Below are 19,788 nucleotides of genomic sequence, written 5' to 3'. Positions count from 1 at the left end.
CTGTAGTTGTAAATTAGCTTTTCTAAGCTTCCCACCCACGTCGAGTTCAGTCAATAAAACACTATATTCAAGTACTGGAGCAACTGAACTTTATTTTTGGATAGCACAACAAATTACCCTATACGATACCTAAACCACCGCAGGTTCGATCCTTGTATCTGCCTGGCCAAGCCCTTCAGCCTCGTGCAAACAGAGACACTCCAAAAGGTCACGCGGTCCCAAGCGCTCTTCCAGAAGATCGACAAAGGACCTCGTGGGGCCTGCCTTTTATAGGTCCCCGAACCTAGAGGGGCCGAACTACAGAGGGGTGTTATCTTTACAATCCAATTAAACATATTCATTACAACAATACATTATTGATGGTTACACAGACCAATAACAGAATCTCCTTTACATTGTTGCAGGAGAAGCTTCTAGAGGAAGCTGACTTAACTTGAATATTGCAACATTTACCCTGGAATCCAAACAGACCTGCCAGGGGCGCAACACCTTGGCCAATCAACAACCAGCAGGGATGTTGCCTGGCAACATTATTTACAATATGCACACTTAGTTTGCATTAATCCAATCAACATGTTTTTTACACTTCCTCTTCAGAAATCCCCACTCATTCTGTCAATTGAATATGCAACACTGATCTGGGCCCTAGACTTACTGGCACCATTCAGAAGCTTGTCCTATTTCTGCAGTGCACATCAGACTTGACCAAAATGGCCTAGCAATATATGAGTCCTTAAAATTTAAATTTCTTTATTTATATAGCACATTTTTAGTCAACTTGCATTGACCCCAAAGTGCTTCACATAATTACATCCACACACACAGGCAAAGGTGGGTGAAGTGTCTTGCCCAAGGACACAACGACAGTATGCACTCCAAGCGGGATTCGAACCAGCTATCTTCCGGTTGCCAGCCGAACACTTAGCCCATTGTGCCATCTGTCGTCCATTGTGCCACTGCTACACGGGTGGTTTTAAACTGAATAAGGGGGGTGGGGTGTCGAATGGGCTAGTGGAGGATGGAGTTAAAGGGAAAGGGTTTCTTAAATGTGTGAGCGTAGAGACAGAGGGGTGTAAAATGAGGGTAGAAGCAATAGGTAGCAAGGTGAAAAGTAAAAGTGGCAGGCCGGAAAATCCTGGGCAAAAATCAAAAAGGGCCACTTTTCAACAAAATTGTATAAGGGGTAAGAGTGTTGTAAAAACAAGCCTGAAGGCTTTGTGTCTCAATGCAAGGAGCATTCGTAATAAGGTGGATGAGTTGAATGTGCAGATAGCTATTAATGACTATGATATAGTTGGGATCACGGAGACATGGCTCCAGGGTGACCAAGGCTGGGAGCTGAACATCCAGGGATATTCAATATTCAGGAGGGATAGAGAGAAAGGAAAAGGAGGTGGGGTAGCGTTGCTGATTAGAGAGGAGATTAACGCAATGGAAAGGAAGGACATTAGTTTGCAGGAAGTGGAATCGGTATGGGTAGAGCTGCGAAACACTAAGGGGCAGAAAACGCTGGTGGGTGTTGTGTACAGGCCACCTAACAGTAGTAGTGAAGTTGGAGATGGTATCAAACAGGAAATTAGAAATGCGTGCGACAAAGGCAAAACCGTTATAATGGGTGACTTCAATCTACATATAGATTGGGTGAATCAAATTGGCAGGGGTGCTGAGGAAGAGGATTTTTTGGAATGTATGCGGGATAGTTATCTAAATCAACATGTAGAGGAACCAACGAGAGAGCAGGCTATTTTAGACTGGGTATTGAGTAATGAGGAAGGGTTAGTTAGCAGTCTTGTTGTACGTGCCCCCTTGGGCAAGAGTGACCATAATATGGTTGAGTTCTTCATTAGGATGGAGAGTGACATTGTTAATTCAGAAACAATGGTTCTGAACTTAAAGAAAGGTAACTTTGAGGGTATGAGACGTGAATTGGCCAAGATTGACTGGCAATTAATTCTAAAAGGGTTGACGGTGGATATGCAATGGAAGACATTTAAAGACTGCATGGATGAACTACAAAAATTGTTCATCCCAGTTTGGCAAAAGAATAAATCAGGGAAGGTAGTGCATCCGTGGATAACAAGGGAAATCCGGGATAGTATCAAAGCGAAGGATGATGCGTACAAATTAGCCAGAAAAAGCAGCATACCGGAGGACTGGGAGAAATTCAGAGACCAGCAGAGGAGGACAAAGGGCTTAATTAGGAAAGGAAAAATAGATTATGAAAGAAAACTGGCAGGGAACATAAAAACTGACTGCAAAAGTTTTTATAGATATGTGAAAAGAAAGAGATTAGTTAAAACAAATGTAGGTCCCTTGCAGTCAGAAACAGGTGAGTTGATCATGGGGAACAAGGATATGGCAGACCAATTGAATAACTACTTTGGTTCCGTCTTCACTAAGGAAGACATAAATAATCTGCCGGAAATAGCAGGGGACCGCGGGTCAAAGGAGTTGGAGGAATTGAGTGAAATCCAGGTTAGCCGGGAAGTGGTGTTGGGTAAATTAAATGGATTAAAGGCCGATAAATCCCCAGGCCCAGATAGGCTGCATCCCAGAGTACTTAAGGAAGTAGCTCCAGAAATAGTGGATGCATTAGTAATAATCTTTCAAAACTCTTTAGATTCTGGAGTAGTTCCTGAGGATTGGCGGGTAGCAAACGTAACCCCACTTTTTAAGAAGGGAGGGAGAGAGAAAACGGGGAATTACAGACCAGTAAGTCTAACATCGGTAGTGGGGAAACTGCTAGAGTCAGTTATTAAAGATGGGATAGCAGCACATTTGGAAAGTGGTGAAATCATTGGACAAAGTCAGCATGGATTTACAAAAGGTAAATCATGTCTGACGAATCTTATAGAATTTTTCGAGGATGTAACTAGTAGCGTGGATAGGGGAGAACCAGTGGATGTGGTGTATCTGGACTTCCAGAAGGCTTTCGACAAGGTCCCACATAAGAGATTAGTTTACAAACTTAAAGCACACGGCATTGGGGGTTCAGTATTGATGTGGATAGAGAACTGGCTGGCAAACAGGAAGCAAAGAGTAGGAGTAAACGGGTCCTTTTCACAATGGCAGGCAGTGACTAGTGGGGTACCGCAAGGCTCAGTGCTGGGACCCCAGCTATTTACAATATATATTAATGATCTGGATGAGGGAATTGAAGGCAATATCTCCAAGTTTGCGGATGACACTAAGCTGGGGGGCAGTGTTAGCTGTGAGGAGGATGCTAGGAGACTGCAAGGTGACTTGGATAGGCTGGGTGAGTGGGCAAATGTTTGGCAGATGCAGTATAATGTGGATAAATGTGAGGTTCTCCATTTTGGTGGCAAAAACAGAAAAGCAGACTATTATCTAAATGGTGGCCGACTAGGAAAAGGGGAGATGCAGCGAGACCTGGGTGTCATGGTACACCAGTCATTGAAAGTGGGCATGCAGGTGCAGCAGGCAGTGAAGAAAGCGAATGGTATGTTAGCTTTCATAGCAAAAGGATTTGAGTATAGGAGCAGGGAGGTTCTACTGCAGTTGTACAGGGTCTTGGTGAGACCACACCTGGAGTATTGCGTACAGTTTTGGTCTCCAAATCTGAGGAAGGACATTATTGCCATAGAGGGAGTGCAGAGAAGGTTCACCAGACTGATTCCTGGGATGTCAGGACTGTCTTATGAAGAAAGACTGGATAGACTTGGTTTATACTCTCTAGAATTTAGAAGATTGAGGGGGGATCTTATAGAAACTTACAAAATTCTTAAGGGGTTGGACAGGCTAGATGCAGGAAGATTGCTCCCGATGTTGGGGAAGTCCAGGACAAGGGGTCACAGCTTAAGGATAAGGGGGAAATCCTTTAAAACCGAGATGAGAAGAACTTTTTTCACACAGAGAGTGGTGAATCTCTGGAACTCCCTGCCACAGAGGGTAGTCGAGGCCAGTTCATTGGCTATATTTAAGAGGGAGTTAGATGTGGCCCTTGTGGCTAAGGGGATCAGAGGGTATGGAGAGAAGGCAGGTATGGGATACTGAGTTGGATGATCAGCCATGATCATATTGAATGGCGGTGCAGGCTCGAAGGGCCGAATGGCCTACTCCTGCACCTAATTTCTATGTTTCTATGTTTCTATGTGCCGTACTAAATGTTGGTGCTGTGGCTGCTCTGTTTTAGCCAGGAATAACATAGTCGCCTAAAAAATAGCCTAAGTGGGACAGGCCCTTAACTCAGCGAGACATGCAGCATCTCTGGAGAGACGGAATGGGTGACGTTTCGGGTTAAGGCACTTCTTCAGACCAATTGCAATATTGGTGAGAGTTTTAGCATACGTATCTACAACATTAAAGGTGAGTAAGCCAGATTTATTTCTAATTCCATGCTCCAAGCCAGGATAGAAGTTGCCAGTGGATACAAGGAACTGCAGATGCTGGTTTGTATTAAAAAACCATAAAAGTGCTGGAGTAACTCAGCGGGTCAGGCAGTATCTCTGGAGAACATGGGCAGAGTCATAGAGGCATACAGCATGGAAACAGGCTGAATTTGCCCACATCGACCAACATGCCCCATCTACACTCAGGGCCGGATTTAGATGAAGAGAGGCCCTAAGCTGTTCCACTTGTGAGGCCCCCTCCGTGTTGGTTTTCAGTGCTGGCGGCGAGGCAGCGACCGGACAGCCATGGCGGCCAAATCTCCCACAATTCAAAGGGAGGGAGAAAGTGCCCAGCGCCGACCAGTTGCCGTTGCAGTGCGCATGCGCAGGGCGGCCGGTGATGTGCGGGCCGTGGTTGTGCACATGTGCAGGGGGGGAGGACGTGCAGGCCGCAGCAGTGCGCATGTGCATGGCGGCCTGCCGTGCCGGAGGACGAGGAGCGAGCGGAGCCCGGCGGCACGGACACGGATAGCGGGGGGAGATGGAGAGAGATAGAGAGGGGGGCCCGCCCAGAGTTGAACGGTAGGTGTCCTGCCTTGGCCGGAGGCCCCCCTAGACCTCGAGGCCCTAAACTTAAGCTTGTCTAGCTTATAGGTAAATCCGGCCCTGTCTACACTAGTCCCACCTAGCCCAGTTTACAGCCACCTGGATAGTGAAAAGGTACAGTGATAAAGTTTTTGTTGCTCGCTGACCAGTCAGCTGAAAGACTATACATGTTTACAATGTAGCCGTCCACAGTGTCCAGGTAAAGGGAATAACATTTAGTACAAGATAACGTCCAGTGAAGTCCAATTATAGATAATCTGAGGGTCACCACTGAGGTAGATAGTAGCTCAGGACCGCTCTCTAGTTGGTGATAGGATACATAGATACATAGAAAATAGGTGCAGGAGTAGGCCATTCGGCCCTTCGAGCCTGCACCGCCATTCAATATGATCATGGCTGATCATCCAACTCAGTATCCCGTACCTGCCTTCTCTCCATACCCCCTGATCCCTTTAGCCACAAGGGCCACATCTAACTCCCTCTTAAATATAGCCAATGAACTGGCCTCGACTACCCTCTGTGGCAGAGAGTTCCAGAGATTCACCACTCTCTGTGTGAAAAAGTTTCTTCTCATCTCGGTCCTAAAGGATTTCCCCCTTATCCTTAAGCTGTGACCCCTTGTCCTGGACTTCCCCAACATCGGGAACAATCTTCCTGCATCTAGCCTGTCCAACCCCATAAGAATTTTGTACGTTTCTATAAGATCCCCTCTCAATCTCCTAAATTCTAGCGAGTATAAGCCAAGTCTATCCAGTCTTTCTTCATATGAAAGTCCTGACATCCCAGGAATCAGTCTGGTGAACCTTCTCTGCACTGGATGGTTCAGTTGACTGCATCTGGCCCATATCCCTCTAAACCTGTCCTATCCATGTACCAGTCTAAATGTTTTTTAAACATTGTGATAGTCCCTGCTTCAACTATCTCCTCTGGCAGCTCATTCCGTACACCCACCACCCTCTGTGTAAAAAAAGTTGCCCCTCAGGTTCCTATTAAAACTTTCCCCATCTCACCTTAAACCTATGTCCTCTTGTTCCTGATTCCCCTACTCTGGGTAAAAGTCTAAGGTGGACGAAAATGCTGGAGAAACTCAGCGGGTGAGGCAGCATCTATGGAGAGAAGGACTAGGCGACGTTTCGGGTCGAGACCCTTCTTCAGACTGATGTCGGGGGGGGGGGGGGGGGGCGGGTAAAAGAAAGGAAGAGGGGGGGACAGTGGGCTGGGGGGGGGCGGGGAGGGGGGAGGGGAAGGAGGGAGAAAGCAAGGACTACCTGCAATTGGAGAAGTCAATGTTCATACCGCTGGGGTGTAAACTACCCAAGCGAAATATGAGGTGCTGCTCCTCCAATTTGCGCTGGGCCTCACTCTGGCCATGGAGGAGGCCCAGGACAGAAAGGTCGGATTCGGAATGGGAGGGGGAGTTGAACATCTACCCGATCTATTCCTCTCATGATTTAATACACCTCTATAAGATCACCTCCTGCTCTCCAAGGAATAAAGTCTGAGCTCTCCCTATAGCTCAGACCCTCGAGTCTTGGCAACATCCTCGTTAATCTGCTCTATGGAAGGTGACGTTTCGGATCGGGAACCTTCTTCAGACTTGTATCGTATTTGTCCATTGATACTTTCCAGATGTGATCTAGTTTCACCCGAAGGAACTTTGAAAGCTCTGGAGAAAGGGTCTCGACCCGAAACGTCACCCGTTCCGACACTGGTGATGCGTGAGTTACCCCAGCATTTTTTGTGTCTGTCTTCGGAACAAAACTCCAGTTTGCTAACTGCTGCACTCGAGCAAGTTTGGGAGCAGGTCCAAGCACAAAATCCCAATAGCCTGTCCCCGTTCGCTCCCACATGAGAGGAGCTTGCTGCAAATATGATCCAGGCATAATGTTTCTTGGCAGGCCCACAAGTTTATCCAGATGAAAACTGTAGTCGGCACATGCTTCGGTGAGCTTTTAGCGTTAGCGTTAGCACCTCTTTAAAGGAGAAAAGATACAGAGAGGGGGCGGATAATTATTCCATCCCACGGCCAAAGAGCGGAGGTTTAAACAAGGAACGGAGGGGCTTGTAGATTGTCGCTATTTGTACGTTTACTTGTGGGTGTCGCATGGTTGACTGTCGTTCAAGCTCATCGTCCAAAATCATGAGCGGCAGGTGGTACGGTTTAACGCTATGGGGTTTTAAAAAAATATATTTTTTTATTTATTAGAAGCAAATGTATGGTTGAACAAAGAACTGTAGATGCTGGTTTAGACCAAAGAGAGAGAGAGAGTCACAAAGTGCTGCAGTAACTCAACGGGTTGGGCAGCGTCTCTGGAGAAAACGGAGGGGGTGCTGTGTTCAGGTGTCGGGTCGGAACTCTTCTTCGGACTGAAAGTAGAGTGGGGGGTGGGTGGGGAGGGGAGGGGGAAACTAAAGGCAGTTAATTCCCAGAACAAATCAGAGCCGGGAACAGATGTCCACAGAAAGGTGGAGCCCAAAATGTCCCTTTGTTAGAGACAAAACATGTAAAATTCTTAAAGGATTGGACAGGATAGATGTAGGATAAAAAACTTCCCGATGTTGGGGGAGTCCAGAACCAGAGGTCACAGTTTAAGAATAAGGGGGAGGCCATTTAGGACTGAGATGAGGAAAAACGTCTTTACCCAGAGAGTTGTGAATCTGTGGAATTCTCTGCCACAGAAGGCAGTGGAGGCCCATTCGCTGGATTTCAAGAGAGAGTTAGATTTAGCTCTTAGGGCTAACGGAATCAAGGGATATGGGGAGAAGGCAGGAACGGGGTACTGATTTTAGATGATCAGCCGTGATCACATTGAATGGTGGTGCTGGCTCGAAGGGCTGTATGGCCTACCCTTGCACCTATTTTCTATTTTGCTGAAATGCTGGAGTAACTCAGCGGGTTAGGCAGCATCTCTGGAGAAAAGAATAGGTGACATTTTGGGTTGAAATCTCTTCAATGGCCGACTGTTGGCTGGGGAAGAGGTGAAGTTGAAGGGACACAATGATGTGAACAGTGGAACTAGTAGGATGCCTAGGGTGGGGGAGGAGGGAAGGGAGGGGTGGAGAGACTTCAAATTTCGCTGGAATCAGACTTCACATCAGACTTCGCTGGAATTTGGAAGATTGGGGGGGGATCTTACAGAAACTTAAGGGGTTGGACAGGCTAGATGCAAGAAGATTGTTCCCGATGTTGGGGAAGTCCAGAACAAGGGGTCACAGTTTAAGGATAAGGGTGAAGTCTTTTAGGACCGAGATGAGAAAAAAAAATTTCACACAGAGAGTGGTGAATCTGTGGAATTCTCTGCCACAGAAGGTAGTTGAGGCCAGTTAATTGGCTATATTTAAGAGGGAGTTAGATGTGGCCCTTGTGGCTAAAGGGATCAGGGGGTATGGAGAGAAGGCAGGTACAGGATACTGAGTTGGATGATCAGCCATGATTATATTGAATGACGGTGCAGGCTCGAAGGGCCGAATGCCCTACTCCTGCACCTATTATCTATGTTTCTATGTTTCTAAATATAAAATAATCTGCATGTACTATGTTTACATATTCTGTTGTGCTGCAGCAAGTAAGAATTTCATTGTCCTATCTGGGACACATGACAATCAAACACTATTGACTCTTGACTTGACTCTTGAGGGAGGGGGGTGTGGAATGAGCTTCCAGTGGAAGTGGTGGCGGCAGGTTCGTTGGTATCATTTAAAAATAAATTGGATAGGCATATGGATGAGAAGGGAATGGAGGGTTATGGTATGAGTGCAGGCAGGTGGGACTAAGGAAAAAAAGTTGTTCGGCACGGACTTGTAGGGCCGAGATGGCCTGTTTCCGTGCTGTAATTGTTATATGGTTATATGGTTTATATGAGAGAGGGAATGCAGGTGTAACTTTCAGTCTGAAGAAGGGTCCCGACCCAAAACGTCACCCATCCTTTTTCACCCAAGGAGCGGCCTGAGTTACTCCAGCACTTTGACAATTGGCAATAGGTGCAGGAGTAGGCCATTCGGCCCTTCGAGCCAGCATTGCCATTCAATGTGATCATGGCTGATCATCCACAATCAGTACCCCATTCCTGCCTTCTCCCCATATCCCCTGACTCCACTATCTTTAAAAGCCCTATCTAGCTCTAGTATCCAGAGAACCAGCCTCTACCGCCCTCTGAGGCAGAGAATTCCACAGACTCACAAATCTGTGTGTGAAAAAGTGTTTCCTCGTCTCCGTTCTAAATGGCTTACCCCTTATTCTTAAACTGTGCGGCCCCTGGTTCTGGACTCCACTAAAATCGGGAACATGTTTCCTACCTCTAGCGTGTCCAAACCCTCAATAAGATTCCCTCTCATCCTTCTAAACTCCAGCGTGTACAAGAGTTTGTGTCTATCTTCAGTGAAAACCAGCATCTGCAGTTCCTTCTCGCAGGTTGGTTTTAACACTGAACGTAATGGGTTCGTTGAATGTTCGATGCAGAGGGTTTTTTTTGGCAGATTGGAGAGGATGAATGATCTGAGGGCAGGTGGCGCTGTCGTTCTTTGACTGGAGAAGCTCAGAACCACACTCGCTGTGAGAGACGAGAGTGCGATCGAAAACAGAGGGTCTTCCACGGAGGGTCCTCCACTAACTTCCGAAAGGGCGGATTTTAAAATGTTTCAGTCAGTCAGCTGAGCACAGGGACTGTGCTCTCTGTGGAAACTGCAGCGAGAGGGATTGAAGATTAAAGTCAACAAATCGGAGACTGACTAAAAGTTTTCAGGTTGTCATGCTGATTTTTTTTGTTTCAAGGAGTGAACTGCCAAAGATGATTGTGAAACGGAAAAGTCCCCGAGCAGCTGGAACCAATTAAAAGACATGATTTGGAGTCTTTGGTTCTGATCATTTTTAAATTATGGCCTTAAGTAAGCTGGCTCGAAAGATAACTGGAATGTTTTATCGGCTGATTTCACGTGAAATATATTGTTTTCTCCATCTGCCACCTCCTCTGTGTATGATCTGTCCTGAATCTCTTGTGGAAACATGTTTGAGAAACTATAAATCACTGCCGTTCCTCCCATCCCAAATCCCGTCTCCTCCTTCCCCTCTCATGTTTGAGAGATGGGCAGTCCATCACACAGACCACACTCCCCACCATTGTAGATGTAGCCCAGTCCATCACACAGACCACACTCCCCACCATTGTAGATGTAGCCCAGTCCATCACACAGACCACACTCCCCACCATTGTAGATGTAGCCCAGTCCATCACACAGACCACACTCCCCACCATTGTAGGTGTAGCCCAGTCCATCACACAGACCACACTCCCCACCATTGTAGATGTAGCCCAGTCCATCACACACACCACACTCCCACTGACTCCGTCTACACTTCACGCTACCTCAGAAAAGCAGCCACATAATCAAAGACTTGTCCCACCCCGGTTAATCCTTCATCTCCCTGCTTCCCTCAGGCAAGAGGTACAGAAGCTTGAAAGCGAGCCCCACCAGACTCAGGAATAGCTTCTTCCCCTCTGTTATCAGGCTTCTATAAGCTAGGATCCTTCCATAAGCTAGAGTACTGTCCGATTCACCTCTACCCCATTGCGGACATTGGACTTTGTCTCTGGAACTGATGCGCTACAATGCTGAGAACTCTGTATCTTCCCCTTTGTTCTACCTAATGTACTGGAGTTTGGCTTGATCCTATTTATTAGTATTCATAAGGAATAGTCATAAAATTAGGCTATTCGGCCCATCAAGTCTACTCCGCCATTTGATCATGGCTGATCTATCTCTCCATGCTAACCCCATTCTCCTGCCTTCTCCCCATAACCTCTGACACCCGATCTAATCAGGTATCATCTCATCTGGTTGGATAGCATGCAAAACATAGATTGGGCAAGTAGGGCCGAAGGGTCTGTTTCCACACTGTACGACTATGGCTCTCTCCATGTCCTCCAGAAATGCTGTCTGGCTCGCTCTGGAGTGAGGGGGGAAACCGGAGCTCCTGGATAAAACCCACGCAGGTCACAGGGAGAAGGCACAAACTCAGTGCACACAGCACCTGACGTCAGGACCCGGGTCTCCGGCGCTGTGAGGCAGCAACTCTACTGCTGCGCCACCGTGCCGCCCTGGCAGCACACGTGCTTGCTAGAATTTAGGAGATTGAGGGGGGATCTTATAGAAACTTACAAAATTCTTAAGGGGTTGGACAGGCTAGAGGCAGGAAGATTGTTCCCGATGTTGGGGAAGTCCAGGACAAGGGGTCACAGTTTAAGGATAAGGGGGAAGTCTTTTAGGGCCGCGATGAGAAAAAAAAATTCACACAGAGAGTGGTGAATCTCTGGAACTCTCTGCCACAGAAGGTAGTTGAGGCCAGTTCATTGGCTATATTTAAGAGGGAGTTAGATGTGGCCCTTGTGGCTAAAGGGATCAGGGGGTATGGAGAGAAGGCAGGTACAGGATACTGAGTTGGATGATCAGCCATGATCATATTGAATGGCGGTGCAGGCTTGAAGGGCTGATTGGCCTACTCCTGCGTCTATTTTCTATGTTTCTATGTTTCTATGTGACTGTGGTAGCGAGTCTTGTGTTGGGGTTTTGTGAATATTAGGCCAAGAAGCGAGCAGGCAAGATCATCTCTGTCCCCTCTCACCCTGGCCACAAACTCTTTGTATCACTTCCCTCTGGAAGGCGACTCCGGACTGTCAAAGCTGCCACAGCCAGACACAAAAACGTTTTTTATCCACGAGTAGTAGCTCTACTCAACAGCCAAAAATCTGTAGCCTCCCTTAGATCTGGTATTTTGTTGGTTCACATGCTTGATCAATAGTGTTTTATCATTAATGTTTTATTATTATTAATGTTTAGTGTTTTCTGAGTCATTCGTAACAGTCACTGTATGTCATGTTGTTACTTGTGTGGGGAGCACCAAGGCAAATTCCTTGTATGTGAATACTTGGCCAATAAACTTACTTACTTACTTGCTTAGGCATCGACTTTCCTGCTGTTTAAGGGGAAAATACCCGAGTGGCACATCAATCTATCGGCCAGCACATGCGTGAAGTGGGTGGTGAAGATAATACCATTTTCAGTCAATGCTTTGGTGAGGATTAATCTTCAACTTTAAGATTAACATGCACCGACAGCCTGCACAGACAGTTGCAAAATCAGAATCAAATTAAATGTAAAATACCGGTGCTGGGACTTTAGATACTTGCCGACAAGCTTACTCCAAATTAAACTCGAATCCGCATTCAAGTGATCCACATGCGAAAACAGGTGTCAGATAAAAATTGCATTTAGCAATCATTTTATACTTAAATAGATTACAAAATGAGTAAGGTGGGATGGGATTGAGCTTGCAGAAGGTTACGTGGAAGATATAGCGCCTGTCCCACTTGGCCGTCATTTGCGCGTAATTTACGCGACATCATTTAGGCATCATGGCGCACGACGCGCGCGTAGTGACACGCACGTGATGCGCTCATGGTGCGCATTACGTGCGCACGGCGCGTGGTGACATAGGCAGTGACGCGTGGTCGTGCGCGGCGTCCCAGGATTTTTGGATGTACAAAATCTTCGTGCGCCATCTGCGGGACGCGCAAATGACGGCCAAGTGGGACAGGCCCTTAACTGTTGCTGGAGAGCAGGATTAATATATCATAAAAGGTCTCTTAGTACGGGAATTTTGCCCGAGTCATTTCTGACAGTGGCTACAAAAATGGGCTGAAGAACAGGAGTGTCAACCTACGATGAGCGTTTGTCGGCACTGGGCATGTCCTCGCTGGAGATTAGAAGAATGGGGGGTGACCTCAGTGAAACTTATCGAATAGTGAAAGTGATAATTGCTCGTTTCTAAGTTTCCCCCCAGTCTAATTTCAGTAAAAACACTGAATCAAGCACTTGAAACAACTACATTTTATTTTACCAAAAGCGTGTTACAGATCAACTACTGTACCTATCCCACCGCGGGTTCGATCCTCGTGTCTGCCTGTTCAAGCCCTCGAGGCCTCGCTCAGACAGAGACACTCCAGAAGTTCATGCAGTCCCAAGCGCTCTCCCAGAAGATCGACGCTGAGCCTCATGATCGTGGACATATATGTCCCGGGACCTCGAGGGGTTGAACCACATGGGGGTGGTCTCTTAATAACCCAATTACTGATATCGATTAACCCCATACATAACAGGCTTTCCCCTAACCCAATAATGCAACAGCTCAATACATTGTATTCACAACGGACTTCGTAAGGAAGCCAACTTAGAAACATTTACCCTGATCTACAGGAAACCCAGACAAGGCTCAATACCTCATCCAATCAACACTCGGCAATGTCAAACTCTGCAACATTATTTACAATTATTTACAAGGTGTTTGTCTGGTTTGCAGCCATCCAATCCATTCTATGTATTTTGCACCTAATTGACAGGGTTTGCAGATGTTCCCATTTTTGCTTGCAAATTGTATCTAAGCTCCAGACACACTGGCACTTCTTTGCAGCTTGTCCCAGCTCTGCAGAGAGCAATTCCAATTTGACCAAATCTCCCAGCAGCCCTGAAACTTAACCCCATTTTGAAGTCCTAGTTGCTCCAATTTAGCCAGGATTAACAAAAGGCCTGGATAGAGTGGATGTGGAGAGGATGTTTCCACTAGTGGGAGAGTCTGGGACGAGAGGTTATAGCCTCAGAATTAAAGGACGTTCTTTAAGGAAAGAGAAGAAGAGAAATTTCTGTATTCAGAGGGTGGTGAATCTGTGGAATTCTTTGCCACAGACGGTGGTGGAGGCCAAGCCAGTGGATATTTTTAAGGCAGAGATAGATAGATTCTTGATTAGTACGGATGTCAGAGGTTATGAGGAGAAGGCAGGAGAATGGGGTTGAGAGGGAGAGATAGATCAGTCGTGATTGAATGGGAGAGTAGACTTGATGGGCTGAATGGCCTAATTCAACTCCTACTCCTTATGACTTTATGAGCACACAGTGGGGCAGCGCGGTGGTGCAGCAGGTGGAGCTGCTGCCTGACAGAGCTCGAGACTCAGGTTCGATTCTGACCTCAGGTGCTGTCACACCCCTGTGAACTCAGCCCAGCCCATTGCACAAACGTATCTCAGTTCAGTTCAGTTCAGCTTATTGTCACGTGTACCAAGGTACAGTGAAAAGATTTTGTTGCGTACTATTCCGTCAGCAGAAAGAAAATACATGATTATAACCGAGCCAATACAGTGTACTTCACTCTTTAGTGTAGTTTAGAGACACAGCACGGAAACAGGCCCTTCGGCCCACCAGCAGACCAGCGATCCCCGCACATTAACCCTATCCGATGCACACTAGGGACAATTTTAACATTCATACCAAGCCAATTAACCTACAAACCTGTACGTCTTTGGAGTGTGGGGGTGAACTGAATTTCCTCGAGAAAACCATGCAGGTCACGGGGGGAACGTACAAACTCTGTCTCCGCAAGGCCACCAGCATAGTCAAGGACCAGTCTCATCCCAGTCATCTCGTGATCCTTGAAGCTCCTTTTTGGATACCAGGGCATTGTAGACGATGCGCAGACCATCACATCAAACAACCTCCCCTTCCATTGACTCCATCTACACCTCACGCTGCCTCGGCAAGGCCAGCAGCATCATCAAGGACCAGTCTCACCCCGGCCACTCCCTCTTCTCCCCTCTCCCATCGGGCAAGAGGCACAGAAGTGTGAAAACGCACCCCTCCAGATTCAGGGACAGTTTCTTCCCGGCTGCTATCGGGCAATGGAACCATCCTATTGATGGTCCCATCACTTTGCCACCTCTTATAAATCTTAATTGTTTTGGCCTCAATGCAAAATAATTTTCGATGTCTTTGGAGCAGTGGAAAAGTACAAGATGTTTTCTGTGCTGTAAACACAGGCTAAGTACCTCAAGTGGCATATTCCACTTGGTGAGCTTAGAACAAAATGGAATGAACAATTTCTGGTAACAACATCCCCTTCCCACACACACACACGCACCCACCATTTCTTTTAGTTTTGCTTCAGTTTAGTTTAGAGATACAGCGCGGAAACAGGCCCTTCGGCCCATCAAACATGGTGACGTAAACAGAACACGATACTCTAAATGTGGCCTCACCAAGTCAAGTCAAGTCACATACACATACAAGATGTGCAGTGAAATGAAGGTAGCAATGCCTGTGGGTTGTGCAACAAACTGCAGAACGGAATAGAACAGAATCAGTATTTACATGTTAGAGAAAAAAAACAGCAATTTTAAAAAGACACAACACAACAGTAAATTGGAACAGTAAATTAGTCCCTGGTGAGATAAGAGTTTACAATCCGAATGTAACACCTAATATAACCTTCCAACTTCTATACTCAATACTCTGACTGTTGAAGGCCAATGTGCCGAAATGAAGGTAAATCTCTGCAAACCTATTGTGCTTTAATTTGACTTTGTGTAGTTTCGTTTTTAGTTCAGAGATACAGCACGGAAACAGGCCCTTCGGCCCACCGGGTCCGCGCCGACCAGCGATCCCCGCACATTAACACTATCCTACACCCACTAGGGACAATTTTTACATTTACCAAGCCAATTAACCTGCAAACCTGTACGTCTTTGGAGTGTGGGAGGAAAGCGAAGATCTCGGAGAAAACCCACGCAGGTCACGGGGAGAACGTGCAAACTGCGTACAGACAGCACCCGTAGTCGGGATCGAACCCGGGTCTCCGGCGCTGCATTCGCTGTAAGGCAGCAACTCTACCGCTGCGCCACCGTGCTGATTGGTATTTATATGTTGTATTACCTGATCTGTTTGGAGTGCATCCACGACAAAGGTTTTCAATGTGCCTCAGTACACGTGCCAATAGTATACCTAAACCTAACTGTTTGAAGAATGAGGAATATCTGCTGGGTGAGAAACTGAGTTATTGTTAGATGGCAGCACGGTGGTGCACAAGTAGGGTTGCTGCCTAATGCCCCTGTGCCACTTAGGGAACCTGAACGGAAACCTCTGGAGACTTTGCGCCCCACCCAAGGTTTCCGTGCGGTTCCCGGAGGTTGCAGGTGGTTGCCGGAGGTTGCAGGTAGTGGAAGCAGGTAGGGAGACTGACAAAAACCTCCGGGAACCGCAGGGAAACCTTGGGTGGGTCGCAAAGTCTCCAGAGGTTTACGTTCAGGTTTTCTAAGTGGGACAGGGGCATTACAGCCCTTACAGCGCCAGAGACCCGGGTTCGATCCTGCCTACGGGTGCTGTCTGAGCGGAGTATGTAGGTTCTCCCCATGACCTGCTTGGGTTTTCTCCGGGTGCTCCAGTTTCCTCCCACACTGCAACGATGTGCAGGTTTGTAGGTGAGTTGTGTGACAAGGAACTGCAGATGCTGGTTTAAACCGAAGAGAGACACAAAAAGTTGGCGTAACTCAGCGGGGTTCCGTTGAGTTACAAATAGGCAGGTTAATTGACGATATAAAATGTAAACATCGTCCCTTGTGTATGTAGGATAGTGTTGATGCGCGGGGATCGCGGGTCGGCGCGGACTCGGTGGGCCGAAGGGCCTGTTTCCGTGCTGTATCTCTAAACCTGAAAAAAAAAAGCTATGACCCTCCGTCAGAATTGGAAAGATTAGAATGTTTTTTAATTGTTAGGAGCAGAGGAGTAGGGCCTGTCCCACTCACAACCATACAGGCTTCACCCCGCGACATGTCGCCTGTACGGTCGTGAGTAGTCGCCCAAAGAGTCGCACCTTTTTCTGGTCTCCGCTGGATTTTCAACACGTTGAAAACTTTCGGCAACCTGCAGTGACTATGATGGGTGCCGGCAAGTCGCCGAAAAAAATCACGTCAGTGGGACAGGGCCCTTTTGGGGCAGAGAATACAAAAGAAAAATTCTGTCATGAGATGTCGACGAAGACTGGTGGAAAAGGGATGATCATTGGAGTAGGAGGAAGGTTCAGCGCATGAGATGCAGATGAGAAATGACAGGGGAAACCTTCAAGCGATATTACTTTGACCGTATTGCAGCATGCATGACAAACCCTCTGTTCCCGTTCCCTTCCTGTTCATCATCCCCACTTCAAATAATCTTGAGATGTGAAGCAGGTTCTTGAAGTGCAGCGTTTAATGAGGAAGGCACCCGATATCAAGGCGTTGACCTGATTCCAGAAACTAATGGAGGAAGGGTGTTCTGAAAGGGTAGGAATAGCAGAGAAGGCACAAGAAAGCAATTTATTGTGAGGTGTCAACGTCGTAAAAATCTATCTTACACTTTAGAGAGCAAAAGCACCCTGTTCCCAAAGCATAACACAAGTCTATCATAACCTCAATGCAGATGAATGTATCTGATCTATATGTTACTAAAGCATATTGAGTTAGCAATATGCGGGCGGGCACGGTGGGGCAGCGGTAGAGTTGCTGCCTTACAGCGCTTGGAGCCCTGGAGACCCGGGTTCAATCCTGACCACCGGTGCTGTCTGTACGGAGTTTGTACAAAACTCCGTTTACGGAGTAACAAAATAGAGAGAGTACAGAGGAGATTTACTAGAATGTTGCCTGGGTTTCAACAACTAAGTTACAGAGATAGGTTGAATAAGTTAGGTCTTTATTCTCTGGAGCGCAGAAGGTTAAGGGGGGACTTGATAGAGGTCTTTAAAATGATGAGAGGGATAGACAGAGTTGATGTGATCAAGCTTTTCCCTTTGAGAATAGGGAAGATTCAAACAAGAGGACATGACTTCAGAATTAAGGGACAGAAGTTTAGGGGTAACATGAGGGGGAACTTCTTTACTCAGAGAGTGGTAGCGGTGTGGAATGAGCTTCCAGTGGAAGTGGTGGCGGCAGGTTCGTTGGTATCATTTAAGAATAAATTGGATAGGCATATGGATGAGAAGGGAATGGAGGGCTATGGTATGAGTGCAGGCAGGTGGGACTAAGGGAAAAAAATTGTTCGGCGCGGACTTGTAGGGCCGAGATGGCCTGTTTCCGTGCTGTAATTGTTATATGGTTATATGGTTATATGGTTCTCCCCGTGGGTTTTCTCCGAGATCTTCGGTTTCCTCCCACACTCCAAAGACGTACAGGTTTGTAGGTTAATTGGCTTAGCGTATGTGCAAATTGGCCCTAGTGTGTGTAGGATAGTGTTAATGTGCGGGGATCGCTGGTCGGCGCGGACTCGGTGGGCCAAAGGGCCTGTTTCCGCGCTGTATCTCTAAACTAAACTAAACTAAAATAATGTATTTAACAGAGCAAAAATATCTTGTTTATTTGTGTTGTCAATTTAACGTAGCATGTACTATATATAGGAAGTAACTGCAGATGCTGGTTTCAACTGAAGGTAGACACAAAATGCTGGAGTAACTCAGTGAGTCAGAGAGCATCTCATGGAGAGAAGGAATAGGTGGCGTTTTGGGTCGAGACTTCTCATTTGTCACGTCACCTATTCCTTCCCTCTAGAGATGCTGCCTGTCCCACTGAGTTAGTCCAGCATTTTGTGTGTTAGTACTGTATATAGTTTAGTTTAGTTTATTCTTTATTATTGTCATATGTACCGATGTACTGTGAAATGCTTTTGTGTGCTATGAGCAGCACAAACATGTACCATACCATTAAAATAGCAAAAGCATAATGTTCTTTACATGATAAACCTTACCAAACCTAAAATATATTTATATAACGCAGAGATAAAGCTTCATGCTTTTAACATTGCCAAAGTTCATCACACACACACAACATAGCAAATATATAACATGCAATTAGAGTCATAGAGTGATACAGTGTGAAAACAGGCCCTTCAGCCAAACTTGCCCACAACGACCAACAATGTCCCAGCTACACTAGTCCGACCTGCCCGCGTTTGGTCCATATCCCTCTGAACCTGTCCTATCCATGTACCTGTCTAACTGTTTCTTAAATATTGGGATAGTCACTGCCTCAACTACCTCCTATGGCAGCTTGTTCTATACATCTACCATCCTTTGTGTGAAAAACTACCCCTTCAGATTCCGATTAAATCTTTTCCCCTTCAATTTAAAATTGACATGGCTAATTATGTTGTGCCTTTAACGTAACAAGTTTTGTACGTTGGGATCTAAATACTACAAGAATTCTTCGTACCTGCAGCGTATTAAAATATGTATTGTGGATATATCACCGCAAAAATTTATCATGCATTTACGGTGGCTTGCAAAAGTATTCATACCCCTTGAACCTTTCCACATTTTGTCATGTTACAACCACAAACGTAAATGTATTTTATTGGGATTTTATGTGATAGACCAACACAAAGTGGCGCATAATTGTGAAGTGGAAGGAAAATGATACATGGTTTTCAAATTTTTTTACAAATAAAAAACTGAAAAGTGTGGCGTGCAAAAGTATTCAGCCCCCTTTACTCTGATACCCCTAAATAAAATCCAGTGCAACCAATTGCCTTCAGAAGTCACCTAATTAGTAAATAGAGTCCACTTGTGTGTAATCTAATCTCAGTATAAATACAGCTGTTCTGTGAAGGCTTCAGAGGTTTGTTAGAGAACATTAGTGAACAAACAGCATCATGAAGCCCAAGGAACACACCAGACAGGTCAGGGATAAAGTTGTGGAGTTTTGGCCTAAATGCAAAACGCTATGTGAGGCGGAAAACTAACACTGCACATCACCCTGAACACACCATCCCCACTGTGAAACATGGTGGTGGCAGCATCATGCTGTGGGGATGCTTTTCTTCAGCAGGGACAGGGAAGCTGGTCAGAGTTGATGGGAAGATGGATGGAACCAAATACAGGGCAATCTTGGAAGAAAACCTGTTAGAGTCTGCAAAAGACTTGAGACTGGGGCGGAGGTTCACCTTCCAGCAGGACAACGACCCTAAACATACAGCCAGAGCTACAATGGAA

The sequence above is a fragment of the Amblyraja radiata genome, chromosome 21 (genome assembly GCF_010909765.2).
Source record: "Amblyraja radiata isolate CabotCenter1 chromosome 21, sAmbRad1.1.pri, whole genome shotgun sequence".
Taxonomy (NCBI): Eukaryota; Metazoa; Chordata; class Chondrichthyes; order Rajiformes; family Rajidae; genus Amblyraja; species Amblyraja radiata.
Note: the sequence above shows the minus strand (reverse complement) of the source record.